Here is a 12,332-nt window from a genome sequence, read left to right as displayed (position 1 = left end):
GCTCTATGAATTGTTCCTTAAAATTATTTCATAGTTGTTATGATCTAACAGTAATAATCCATTGATAATAGCTTGTAACTTAATTGGCACACACATGTACATACGTACATGCAGAGAGATACATACATACAGGGTGATTCAGAATTCCTATTACACACTTCTAGGGGTTGTAGAGGGAAATTAGTAGATCAAGTTTTGATAAGGAACCCATGCCTGGAAACGTACCATTTTGGTACTACACAGATGATGAGATCACATAATGTCACATCGCACACTTTCCGGTAGGCAACCAACATTGATGGAGGGCGACGTCTTCAGTCACCTGATGACATGTGTGCTACTTCCAACGTCCTCTGTTTACAATCCGGTGTGCTTCAACCTTCACGTGAGTTGCTATTCAGTTGTTGCGGAAGACAGTACAGTATGGTTGAATACATGTTTGCTGAGAACACCGATATGTTGTTAATTTACGCGAAGCTGGACGTAATGGTAGAGCTGCACAATGTCTGTATGCAGAGCATTTTCCGCATCGTGTCACTCCATCACATACCATTTTTGCCCGATTAGAGCAACGGCTGCAAGAAACAGGTAACTTCAAAGTTAACAGGGCTGACTGTGGTGTTCCATGGACATGCCGTACTCTCGACATTGAAGAGGAGGTCCTTCATCGAACTGACGAGAACCCATCGATGAGTACTTGCACCATTGCACGTCACATGAATGTGTCTCAGAGGAGCAGTATCTGGCATATTCTTTATGACCAGCAGCTTCACCTCTACCACCCCCAGAGGGTACAGGCAATGGGCCCGGCAGATTTTGTACCATGTGTCAATTACTGTGCATGGTTTCTACACCGTTGTGTGGAAGTTCCCAAGTTTCCTTGGCTTGTTCTTTTTACGGATGAAGCGCATTTCACCAGGGAAGGTGTTTTCAACAGTAGGAACAGCCACATTTGGGATGACGAGAATCCTCGTGCCATACATTCTCATGGATTTCAGCAACGGTTTGCGATCAATGTATTGGCTGGTATCATCGATGGTTGTCTGATTGGGATGTACCTTCTTCCGGATTGCCTAACGGGTTTGAGGTACTTGACCTTCCTCCAAGAAGTATTGGCACAGTTTTTGGACGATGTGCTGCTGCACATTCGCCAGCACATGTGGTTCCAACATGATGGTGCACCAGCACACTTTTCCCATGATGTCCGACAACATCCCAATCAAACATATGGGTGCAGGTGGATAGGTCACGGTGAACCAACTCCTCTTGACTTTTTCGTATGGGGCGACATGAAGAGTCTTGTTTATTAGACTCCCGTAGTGTCGGGGCAAGACCTGGGTGCACGAGTTTTGGCTGCAGCAGACACGATTCAGCACACACCAGGTATTTTTGAGCGTGCATGTGCAAACATCCTTTGGAGGTACACTGCAATGAACTTCAGGGTCGCCACATCGAGCAGCTCTTGTAGTGATGCAGGTGAAGCGGGAGATGTGAAATTATGTGATCTTGTCATCTAGAAGTGTGTCATAGGAATTCTGAATCACCCTGTATATACAAAGGTCATCCCGAAATTAATGTATCCATGTTAATAACTCCACATATTGTTATTATTGCAATGAAAGTTTAAGTTTGTGTGAAAATAGATACACATATTGGATACCTATTAAGGCTAGGCAAAATACTGTCCGTTGCTTTCAATACATTTCTACTACCATTCAACGCAATGCCAAAATCCACTCTGGAGAAAAGTCTCTGTTTTTCTCTGTTATTCCCGTGGAGGCAGATAGTGGTTTGGATCCCACTTTAAACTGTAGGTCCAGTCCCGATTAGCCTTTCTGTGCATAAAGTGAACTTAAAACAACAATTCAATCAATCATTTTTCTCTGTTATTCATGTTGTTTATTTAGTTAGCTGCAAATGAAAAATTGTGTGCATTAGTAACATATCACATTATATGTGTGTGAAACTTCATTGCAGTCCTATAACAATATGAGGAGTTATTAAGGTGGAGGCGTTAATTTCAGGATAACCTTTGCATATATATAACAGGAAACATTTTAAATTTTCGTGGCTGCAGGATCATTTGCGTTAGGATCATTTTTGTGACTAGGATGGAAGGATGACTTCAGTTGACCAAGACTTGGTTGTCTAAAGCAAACTTCAAACCTCTCATCTCAAGTTGTCGATGGATATCTTGTTCTTGGTCTCGCAAAAAGAGGGCATAGCTTTGGAAATTGAGTTTAGGACGGAACTTTGTGCAGTGGGTACCTTATAGGTACTGGCCAGCCATTTCCAAGAAAAAGTGCCTCAATCATTTCCAAGCATGCTGCATGGGGCAAATACATTATCTGACTGCCAAGTGGCCTGGTGGTAGCATATAAGCTTCACATGTTAAAGGTTTTTGGTTCGATTGCACCAACTTTTTCTTTTTTATTTACTCAAGCAAATATTTATTGGAAAAATTCGTATTTTATTTGCCATGCGAGTTGTCAAGAAATGTTTTGTTTTCGATTATTTTGTGATAATTATCACTGGATCATGTACAAAAAATGTAAATAAAAGCATTGCTTGTGAATAGTTTCCTTGTGTTATTTTCTCGCATATTTTATCACAAAATTGAAATTTATGCCTTTTGCTATGCATAATATTTTCTTGAAAATAACATGTGGATAAATTAGTATGCAAATGTTTGCAAAAAGGATGAGAAATTTAAAGGAAAACCTTTCTTAAAGAAATAAATAAAATTTTATTTCATATTTATTCCAACAAATTGCTCGAGTTAATGAAAAATAGTAAGGACAACCAAACAGGAATCGAACCTAAAACATGTAGCACATGAAACTGATATGCACCTGAGCACCGGGTACTTGAGTCAGATAATATATTCGCCTCATGAGGTGGGCTTGGAAATCTTAAAAACTTCGAAGCACTTTTTCTCGGAAATGGCTGGCTAGTGTGCTAGTACCTTGGAATATCAATACCTATAGGGTACCCTACCACTACACGAAGTCCCATCCCAAACTCAATTTCCTAAGCCATGCCCCCTCCTTGTCAGTGGCACCAAATTACGTAAACCAATCAGGCTTTGGTCCATGGCCACTGTTATACCCTGTCCCAGCTAACTATGGAGCAGGGCCGTGAATAGAAACAGAGGAGGAGGAGGGGAGATTGAGAGAGCGAAGCAATGAAAGCGGCTAACGCCAGTCTCTCCCCTCGTCCTCCATTACACAATCCTGTTCCTCTCGCTGTTCATTGGTGGAGCAGTCTCGCGTCGCTACTTGCGCAGAAACTTGTTCTCGTTTCCCTGCTCTACAGATAGCTGGGACAGAGTATAGGGGAGTGTGATGCAACCTCTGTTTATTCATTAATTTCCTGTGTAAGCCCGATCATTGAGAGGTCAAAGTTTATTTTAGATCCATTTTGTGTCAGATATGCTAATCACGACTGGGTCTACAGTTTTATATGCACTGAGCCACTTAAACACTGAGAAATGTAACTCACCAGGATCTAATCTAGGACCCCTTGATTGCAAGGTGACAGCATCACCACCACACCATTGGGGAGACCCACAATCATATTTGATTAGAAGGAAGAAAAATGAAATTTACATCAGTTCTACAGTTCCATTTGTAAATAGCATATATATTAAAGAGAAAGGAAACAAGTTTCAAAATGGGGACCGTAAAACATAATAATGTTTATAACAATAGGTAATACCCAATGAGAAACCCATTCTGGCAGCTCCTTAGAGGGCTATTGCACCATGAATTTTAGTTTAGTTTAGAATTTATAGTAAGAAATGCAGTTGAGAGAAGCACATTTGCAACATTTCTCTATGTAATGATGAGTCGTCGTCGTCATTTTAATTTAGAAATAAAGTCCCCAGGTTTAACACAGTAAGTGCTTATACAGTGATAAACTTAAATATTTTCTCTGTTAACCAGGCTACAAGTTGAGCACTAATATGCTAGATCACTGAGGTAGTAAGTGCAGGGTTGCTAGAAAACTTAGAAAACGGGGAAATGTCAGGGAATGTGGCTTCTCAGGGAAATGTCAGGGAATTTTGCAGACCGTCTGGAATTTACGTGTATTTTGGAGTCTGCAAGAGAAAAGGTTGCAAAATGAACAAGCAGTTCACTTCCACTTCTGGATTTGGTACTTGTGATTCCACTCTCAAAAAAGATTCAGTTTAGAAACTTGTTTCCTTCGTTCTTATGATTCTCAGTCTTGTGTAATTTATGTAATAAATTTTCACTTTATAATACTAGATATTAGAAAGAATATCAAAGTAGAACTTGCAGTCCAGATATCTGATTGATAACTAAAGTACATTGACAATATGATCATAATTATCAGACAGGTTGGTGAAGATTAGGTTATCGTCTATTATTTTATAGATCTTTAGTCTTTTTGCTATTTCCTATAAAATTCCTATACGCAACAAAAATTTCTCCAGATGCTGTGTACTTATAAATTAAGCAAAAAAGCAGCTTTTCTACAAAACTATAAATCCGCCAGAAAATGAAAAATTGTGTATGGTGTATGAACTTTTTCTGTTGTTTTTATATTGTGGAGATCTGTTATGGTGAAATAATGTACCTCTGTTACCTAGCCTGAAAGGTAGGATGCACGTGATTGTAGCACCCAATACAATGCCAATTGTAATTTACACTTTACTCTTCGATTTTAACGTGTTCTTGTGTGTGCAGAATGAAATTTGCTAAAAACAAGTTGTGAAAGTGAATATTCATAATAATTAATGGATTATGTATTTAATTAAAAAATACAAGGTTCAAAAGCAAAAATCATGATGATAAACATGTCTGGAAAAATTCATGTTTGGACTGAAAAAAATCTGGAAATGTCAGGGAATTTCATAATCAAAAAATCGTAGCAACCCTGAAGTGTTTAGCAGACTCTCTCATAAGTCAGATGCCTTATGACTGCATCATGTGATTTTACATGGGCACTTATGGAAGCATTGCTTATTATTATTATTATTATTATTATTATTATTTTAAGTAAAAGCACATGTTTGGAAAGAAGAAAGGCAAAAGAAAAACTGGCTGTTATGAAAAATGCCAAAGCGTTGCTTTCATTAGTGGACACTTAAAGTTGAAGAGCAAACTTTTTATTGTGTATAAGAAAACATGGGAGTCTAATTCATTCATTCATTTCATTCATTCCTTTATTTGGAACCTAACAGCTTTTATGCCGTTTTTTGTCCATAACAATACAAACACAATTGTTTTACAATAAAATTATCAGTCCATCCCCCCTATTTTACAGATATTAGATTTTTTTTTGAACATTTGCCTTTTACAATTGTATGTTACACTTCCTTAAAAATGATAACAAACTATAACCAATTCTCACATCTGGATTAACAACTAAACTTAACAAATTTGTTGGAAACTGAACCTTTAGATTATTTAAAGTTTTATACAAGATATTTCTCTCTCTATTATATTTTGAGCATTCCAGTATTATATGTTGTGCATCTGCACTTTCCCAGCCACATTCACATTTCTTATTGTTCGTTATTCCAATTTTGGATAAATGTTGCCTAGTACACAAATGGCCCGTTCTCAGTCTATTAATTAATACAATTACATTTCTTGTAGCACTTACATGATGAAACCATGGTTTTTGTGTTTTGAATTTAGCAAATGGTCTGTATGATTCTCCAACTGTTGTAAGTTCATTTCGACACCAATCAAACCATTCATTCAGAATTTTCTTCTTTACTCTAGGGAGAAGATCCGTATAGTATAATGATAAGTTCGTAATATTTGGAAGGCGCACTGCTTTCTTTGCACATTCATCTACATGAGAATTACCTGCAATATTGCTATGAGCTTTAACCCAAGAAAACTCAATGGTTTTTCCAGATTTTTGTATTGTTTGAACTAATTGTATGCAATTTATAATATAAGGGGATAATTTGTAAAGACTCTTGTAGGAAGATTTAAGAGCCTGTAATACACTTTGCGAGTCAGTAAGTATTAAGAACTTTCGTAAATTTAATTTTTGGACATATATTAAAGCTTGGTAAATTGCGTAAGATTCTGCTGTAAATATTGAACAGTCTTGTGGAAGCCGAAATAATAGGTCTGTTTTATGTTGTGGATCGTACACTGCACATCCAACTCTTGACTCACTTTTAGATCCATCTGTGTATATGAAATAAAAACTTGGCCATTGAGTAAAATATTCCGATATGTGCGAATAACGAGGGAAATGAATATTATCCAGAGACTGTTGAGGATAATCTAATGAAAAAACAGGCCGTGAACGCATCTGTAGAACATCCTGATATTCTTGACAAAACGAATTATACAATTCTATCCACATAGCAGATTTTCTGTTTGTTATTTTTCCTGTTTCATTTAAGTGTATCATATTTGTTAGTACATTGTTGAAAGGATGCTCACAATATGATTTCACTTTGAAGAGCATATTTGCTGCTAACATCTTCTGTCTACATGAAATGGAACATTCACCCGCTTCCATGTATACTACTACGTTTGGAGTGCTGTTCATAACACCTAAACATCTTCTCAAGAATTTCCTTTGTATGACATCAATGGAATTCAATTTTCCTTCTGTCAAGTTACACATTGCCAATAGAGAATAATCTATCATAGGCCGAAAATAATTCTTGTAAAATAAAAGCATAACTCGAGGATGACATCCCCACTGAGTATTTGCTATTGCTTTGAACAAATTAAACACTTTTTCTGATTTGACTTGTATTGCTTTAATTTGGTCCTTCCAAGTTAGTTTTTCATCCAAGATGACACCTAAATATTTTACTCTGGATGTAATGGGAATTCTTGTTTTTCTGGACATTGAGTGAACTATTGGAGGTGTTCCCTTTTTACTAAAAAGTGTAATATTAGATTTTTCCATTGAAATGGAGAGTTTTTTACTTTCAAGCCACTTTTGCACTTCCAATATTTGTTCCTCTAAAACAGGAAAATCAGTGTGAATTTGTGTCGTGGACATATAGATACAGATATCATCTGCATATTGAAGATAATTGACTGTTGGAATTAATTTCCTTTTCATCCCGATCATATATATGTTGAATAACAAAGGACTTAAAGGACTTCCTTGAGGTAACCCTTTGCAGGCTGAATACGGTCCTCTACTTTCACTGAAAAAGTGGAAATATACGGATCTTTTACTGAGTAACTTCCATAATATCAAAACATAGTTGTGAGGTATTTTTAGCTGTTGTATTGTTTGGATTAGGATATTAATATCTACATTATCATAAGCTGCGCTTACATCTAAGAATGCAGCTAATACAATTCTGTTTCTTTTCAGTGAGTCGAAAATATACGAGGAAAGAGTGATTAATCCGTCTTGGCATCCTAATCCCTTTCGAAATCCTATTTGTTCGAACTGAAATATGTTTTGGCTTTCTAAAAACCATTCTATTCTTTTTTGTATCAGTTTCTCAAATATCTTTCCTAAAACTGACGTCAAAGCTATAGGTCTATATGATTTACCTATTTGAGGGTCCTTGCCTGTTTTTAAAATTGGAATAATCAACTGTTTGGACCAATCTTCTGGTACTTTTCCATTATTTAAGAATTTATTAAAAATTGTGCACATCGCCTTTAACGCTATATCTGGAAGGTGATTGATCATCGAATAAGTAATTCCATCCATCCCTGGAGCAGATTCTTTACTGTTGCCGATGATTTCATAGATTTCCTCTTTTGAAATTGGAGTTGCAAAACCTTTCGCCGAACGTAGTTTTGATGTGTAACTACATAATTCATTTGGTGTTTCAACTACTCCGTCTGACACTGTAGGTATGAGTTTCTGAATAAATTCAGTCTTCCAATTTGATTTCAAAGGGACCACATTTGCTGTACGAGGATTTTTGAGCGACCTAAACTTATTCCACACATATCCTAATTTCATGCTTGGGTGTAAATTTTCACAAAATAATTTCCATGATTTTCTTTTTGCTTTTATGCATAATCTCTTTGATTTGGCCACAGAGTGTCTGAATGTTATCCAGTTCTCCGGATTTGGTTGACGTGCGTATATTCTTGCTAATTCGACTCTATGTAGTTTTGCTTCAGCACACTCTTCTGTCCACCAGTATATCTTTGGGAAGTGTTGCTGACTACTTTTTATCACCCTGGGACAGCTCAAGTCCATCGCAGCCGAAATGGTTTTTACAAACTCCTCGTATGTAATATTATCAGGTTTTAATCCATCATCCTCTGAGAAATAAATATTTAAAAGTTTAGTATAATTAGACCAATTAGCTTTGAATACTTTCCATTTGCGAATAGTTAATATTCTTTCATTTGTTGCATGGCAATAAGAAAGGTAAAAATAACATGGATAATGATCGCTTGTTCTCAAGTCCACATCGGCTTCCCATGTAAAGTCTGCACAATACTTTTCTGAAATTAATGTTAAGTCTATAGATGACGGATTACTTCCATTTCTAGGCATATGAGTAGGTGAACCATCATTTATTATAGTTAACTGTTCCGCCTCCATCCATTCAACAAGAGTTCGACCCAACTTATCTGCTGCCTGTCGACCCCACAATGGGTGGTGGCAATTGAAATCTCCAGTTATGATTAATGGAGTCTTGAATGAACTAATCATAGACCTTAAATGTTTCACTGCAATTTTTTGCGATGTATAGGTAGATGGTATATAGATCGAGATAACAGTAAATATTTTATTCATAATTTGCACTTGTATTCCCACTACTTCCACCCGATATTCTCGAAGAATCACTAAATTGGGATTAAATGATATGGGTTGGAATGCCAGACTTTCATGTACAAATATACCCACTCCTTTTCCGCCTTTTTGATTAATTACTGCATGATAATTTTTTATTTCAATTGAAACTCTTCCATCCCCCCATACTTCACACACACATATAATGAGAGGATGATGCTCTTCTATCAGTTTCATGAGTTCAAGTTTTCTTGAAGGAAACGAGCATAAATTCCATTGAACAAACAAAAACATATTTTGCATGTGATAACTTACTGATTATTATATTTAATGTTGAGCATCTTCATATGATTCAAGCTCTTCAATAAGTTTCAATAACTGTGAAGTAATATTTGTACAATCGACTAGAATATTTTTAATTCTCTGAAGATTATCATCCACAGTTATGTTCGACGTTAGTTTTGCCATAACTTGTAACAAACTAATCATTATTTGCTTTTGAGAGTCATATTGTGGGATGCTAGTTCGTAATTTTCGTTTTTCCGTTGTTGTCACTGCCGTTGGACTGATTTGGGAATTTAGTAATACATAATCTGGTCTTTCTTGTTCGTTTTGGGTTTGAGGATTGTCACACGACTTTAGATTTTGCATACCTTTATTTTTCATAACTTCTTTACTTTTACATATCTTCCCAAATCTTCGATCAGCATAACTATTGTTCATGTTGTAAAGATGAGGTTGAGAAGATTTACAAGAATATAAGTTTCTTGATGTCCCTGATTCCTCATCTCTTAGAGTGGCCAGCACCTCATATCTGTTACCTGTTGTAATTGCTGAACTTGGAGCTTGTACAAAGGAAGACTCTGCTTTAGTTGTTTTTAACTCTGGGAAATCTTGTAGTATGTTTGCATAAGAATAATCGTCTCTTTCGGTCATAAATGAACTACTAGAACTAACTTTTCTCTTTGCTTCTTGATATGAACAGCCCTCATATGCTATCACCTTCTGAATTTCTCTTTCCTCTTCCCACTTACTGCACGACCTCTCAGTTGCAAGATGATTTCCTGAGCAATTTATGCATTTAGGTACTGCAGCACAAATATCATCATGTTCATAATCACCGCACCTTGGACATATCGCTTTGGACTTACAAACATCCTTTGTGTGAGAGAAACGGAAACAATTCCTGCACTGCATCACAGATTTTATTTTAGGTTGTACCTGAAATATGTTACTGAGTAGCTTTACATGCGAGGGCAACCTTTGTGATTGAAACGTTACGCTGATCAATTTGGTCGGTTTGAACACAAATTCCCCATTTTCTTGATAAATCTTCTTCTTCATTCTTTCCATTTTGATTATTGGAATATTTCTCTCAGCCTCTGCTTCATCTTGTACTTCTTCTAAATTTATATGTAACGGTAACCCATATATTAGTCCTATTCTGTGTAAAAGACTCTTCGGGATCTTGACATTTACTTTATACTTCTTCTGAAACTCTTTGTTCAAGTAAAAGTCATTTGCATCATTGGATGTTAAAAAGTAAATCTTTGCACGATTAGGACCCGATGCCTTAACATAATTCACCTTAATTCTAGCTTCTCTTAAGTGACTACCTAACATAATAGCACTAAAGCTACCAACGTTGTGTTCCGCACCTTCAACAAGCACAATATATGGGCCATCATGCCCAGGATAGAATAAGTCATTTTTATTCACATTGTCCTTTGATTGCATTGTACGCTCTAATACGTTTGCTTTGAAAATTTTTGGAGCATTTATAGATTCCTCCTTTCCACTAACTTTTGCTCGATTTCGTTTTGTGTTCTGACTTTTTGGTTGCTTAGCAACCAATTCAACATCCATATTTTCTCCGTCTTTATTTGAAGACGTGTCCTTTTTTACTTCTACTACTTCATTCATCTCCATTTGGACGTCCTCTCTGCTTTGATTAATAATTTCCTCGCTAGACATTTTCCCTCACTTGAAAGAAATTTGTTGAATTTCTTACAAGCAGGAAACTTTATCTGGATGGCCCAGAGCCTTCCATGCTATCTAGATTTAACACTGATTTATCTTCTAAATCACAAGATTATTTAATCTTAACTTACGTTTCAATAAATGTACTGTCTTGTAATAACACTGAACACTTTTAAAATAAAAACGATGATTAAATCCACAATTTAAGCTTGAATTTGTCTGTAACTATATATTACGCAACTAGCTAATATTTCACCACAGACTATCTCTCATATGGGAGTCTAAACACATTTGTCAGTGATATTTTCTTAAGTTTTCTAGAATAATAATAGACTTAAACACCCATTTTGAACTGAACTTTGACAGGATTCAAGTAAATGTGAACTGTACAGTGGAATGTACAAGTACAGCTTGGGAAATTGTGCACTGCTATTTTCATTAATTTTTCTCTTGCATCCTACGTGATTTTAAGGAATGAAGTTTTATGTGTGGTGGTACAGAGGTTGTCAGCATCTTCTTTGGCTTTTTTGTTTCAATAATTGAAGTTCTTACTGCATAAAACAGAGATATTATACACGGTGAGGGACAATTTTTCTTGATAATACTTATGTATCCCACTGTACCTAATCATCTTAAAATACCACCTTGCTAAAACTGTCTTTGCAACAAAGTATTCCTTAACCCTTCGATGGTCGTGAAGAGTGCCTGAGACCAGGTTTTTAAAATATGCTAAATTTTAGGGATGGGCTGATATGAAATTTTGGCCGATACCGATAACTGATATTCTACCCATCTGATATAAAATTAGAAATGGTCCTTGAAGAACCTGAAAGGTTCATTGATCTCCTTAATAAATGTTTACTTTTACTTTCTTAGAAAGTAGAGCATGGAGATTATCCATAAAATTACAACAAAATGGCAGAATTTTGCACTAAATTATCAGATATTTATCGATATATCGGATCGGTAAAGTAATCGGTAATTTTACCGAAAAACCTATACACCGATATGCCTATATCGGCCGATACCGATAGAGTACCGATTAATGGGTCGCATCCCTACTAAATTTTAAACGAGGATTAAATTTTTAATTGGGCTAAAATGCCAAATCCTCAATTATTACGATTACATCTTTTCTTTCAACAATTGAGATTCTATAAAACCATAAAAATCGATATTCTACAGAACTCAACACAGGGTTAATATGGATTTATACTTGAGTTGCAGGGGCAGAACAAAAGTTGCATTTGGTAGATTAGGATGCATATTCAATGCAAACAATTTGTCGTTCACTACATAGGTGCTGACTTGAGGGGGTGCAAGTCTCTGCCATCCCAGTCCCCTTAAGAGGTGCATACACGTATTACATATAAAAAAATAAGTTCATGTCCATTTTGTAGTTTGCACTTATGGATCACCATGTATGTACATATATTTGCTGTATTTTATTGAAAGATAGAATGGAAATAAAACAACAATAATCTTTGCACAAGCATCAGTACATAGTACAGTCACGGACACTTCTGGCTTGTAGTGATTCCATTGATAGTCAATGAGGTTGTTACAACCCAGAAGTGTCTATGACTGTACATCACCTACACACAACTAAGTAAAAGGAATGAACAGTT

The sequence above is a fragment of the Lepisma saccharinum genome, chromosome 9, assembly GCF_977018435.1.
Source record: "Lepisma saccharinum chromosome 9, izLepSacc3.1, whole genome shotgun sequence".
In the NCBI taxonomy this organism is placed as follows: domain Eukaryota; kingdom Metazoa; phylum Arthropoda; class Insecta; order Zygentoma; family Lepismatidae; genus Lepisma; species Lepisma saccharinum.
This window is presented reverse-complemented; position numbering follows the sequence as displayed.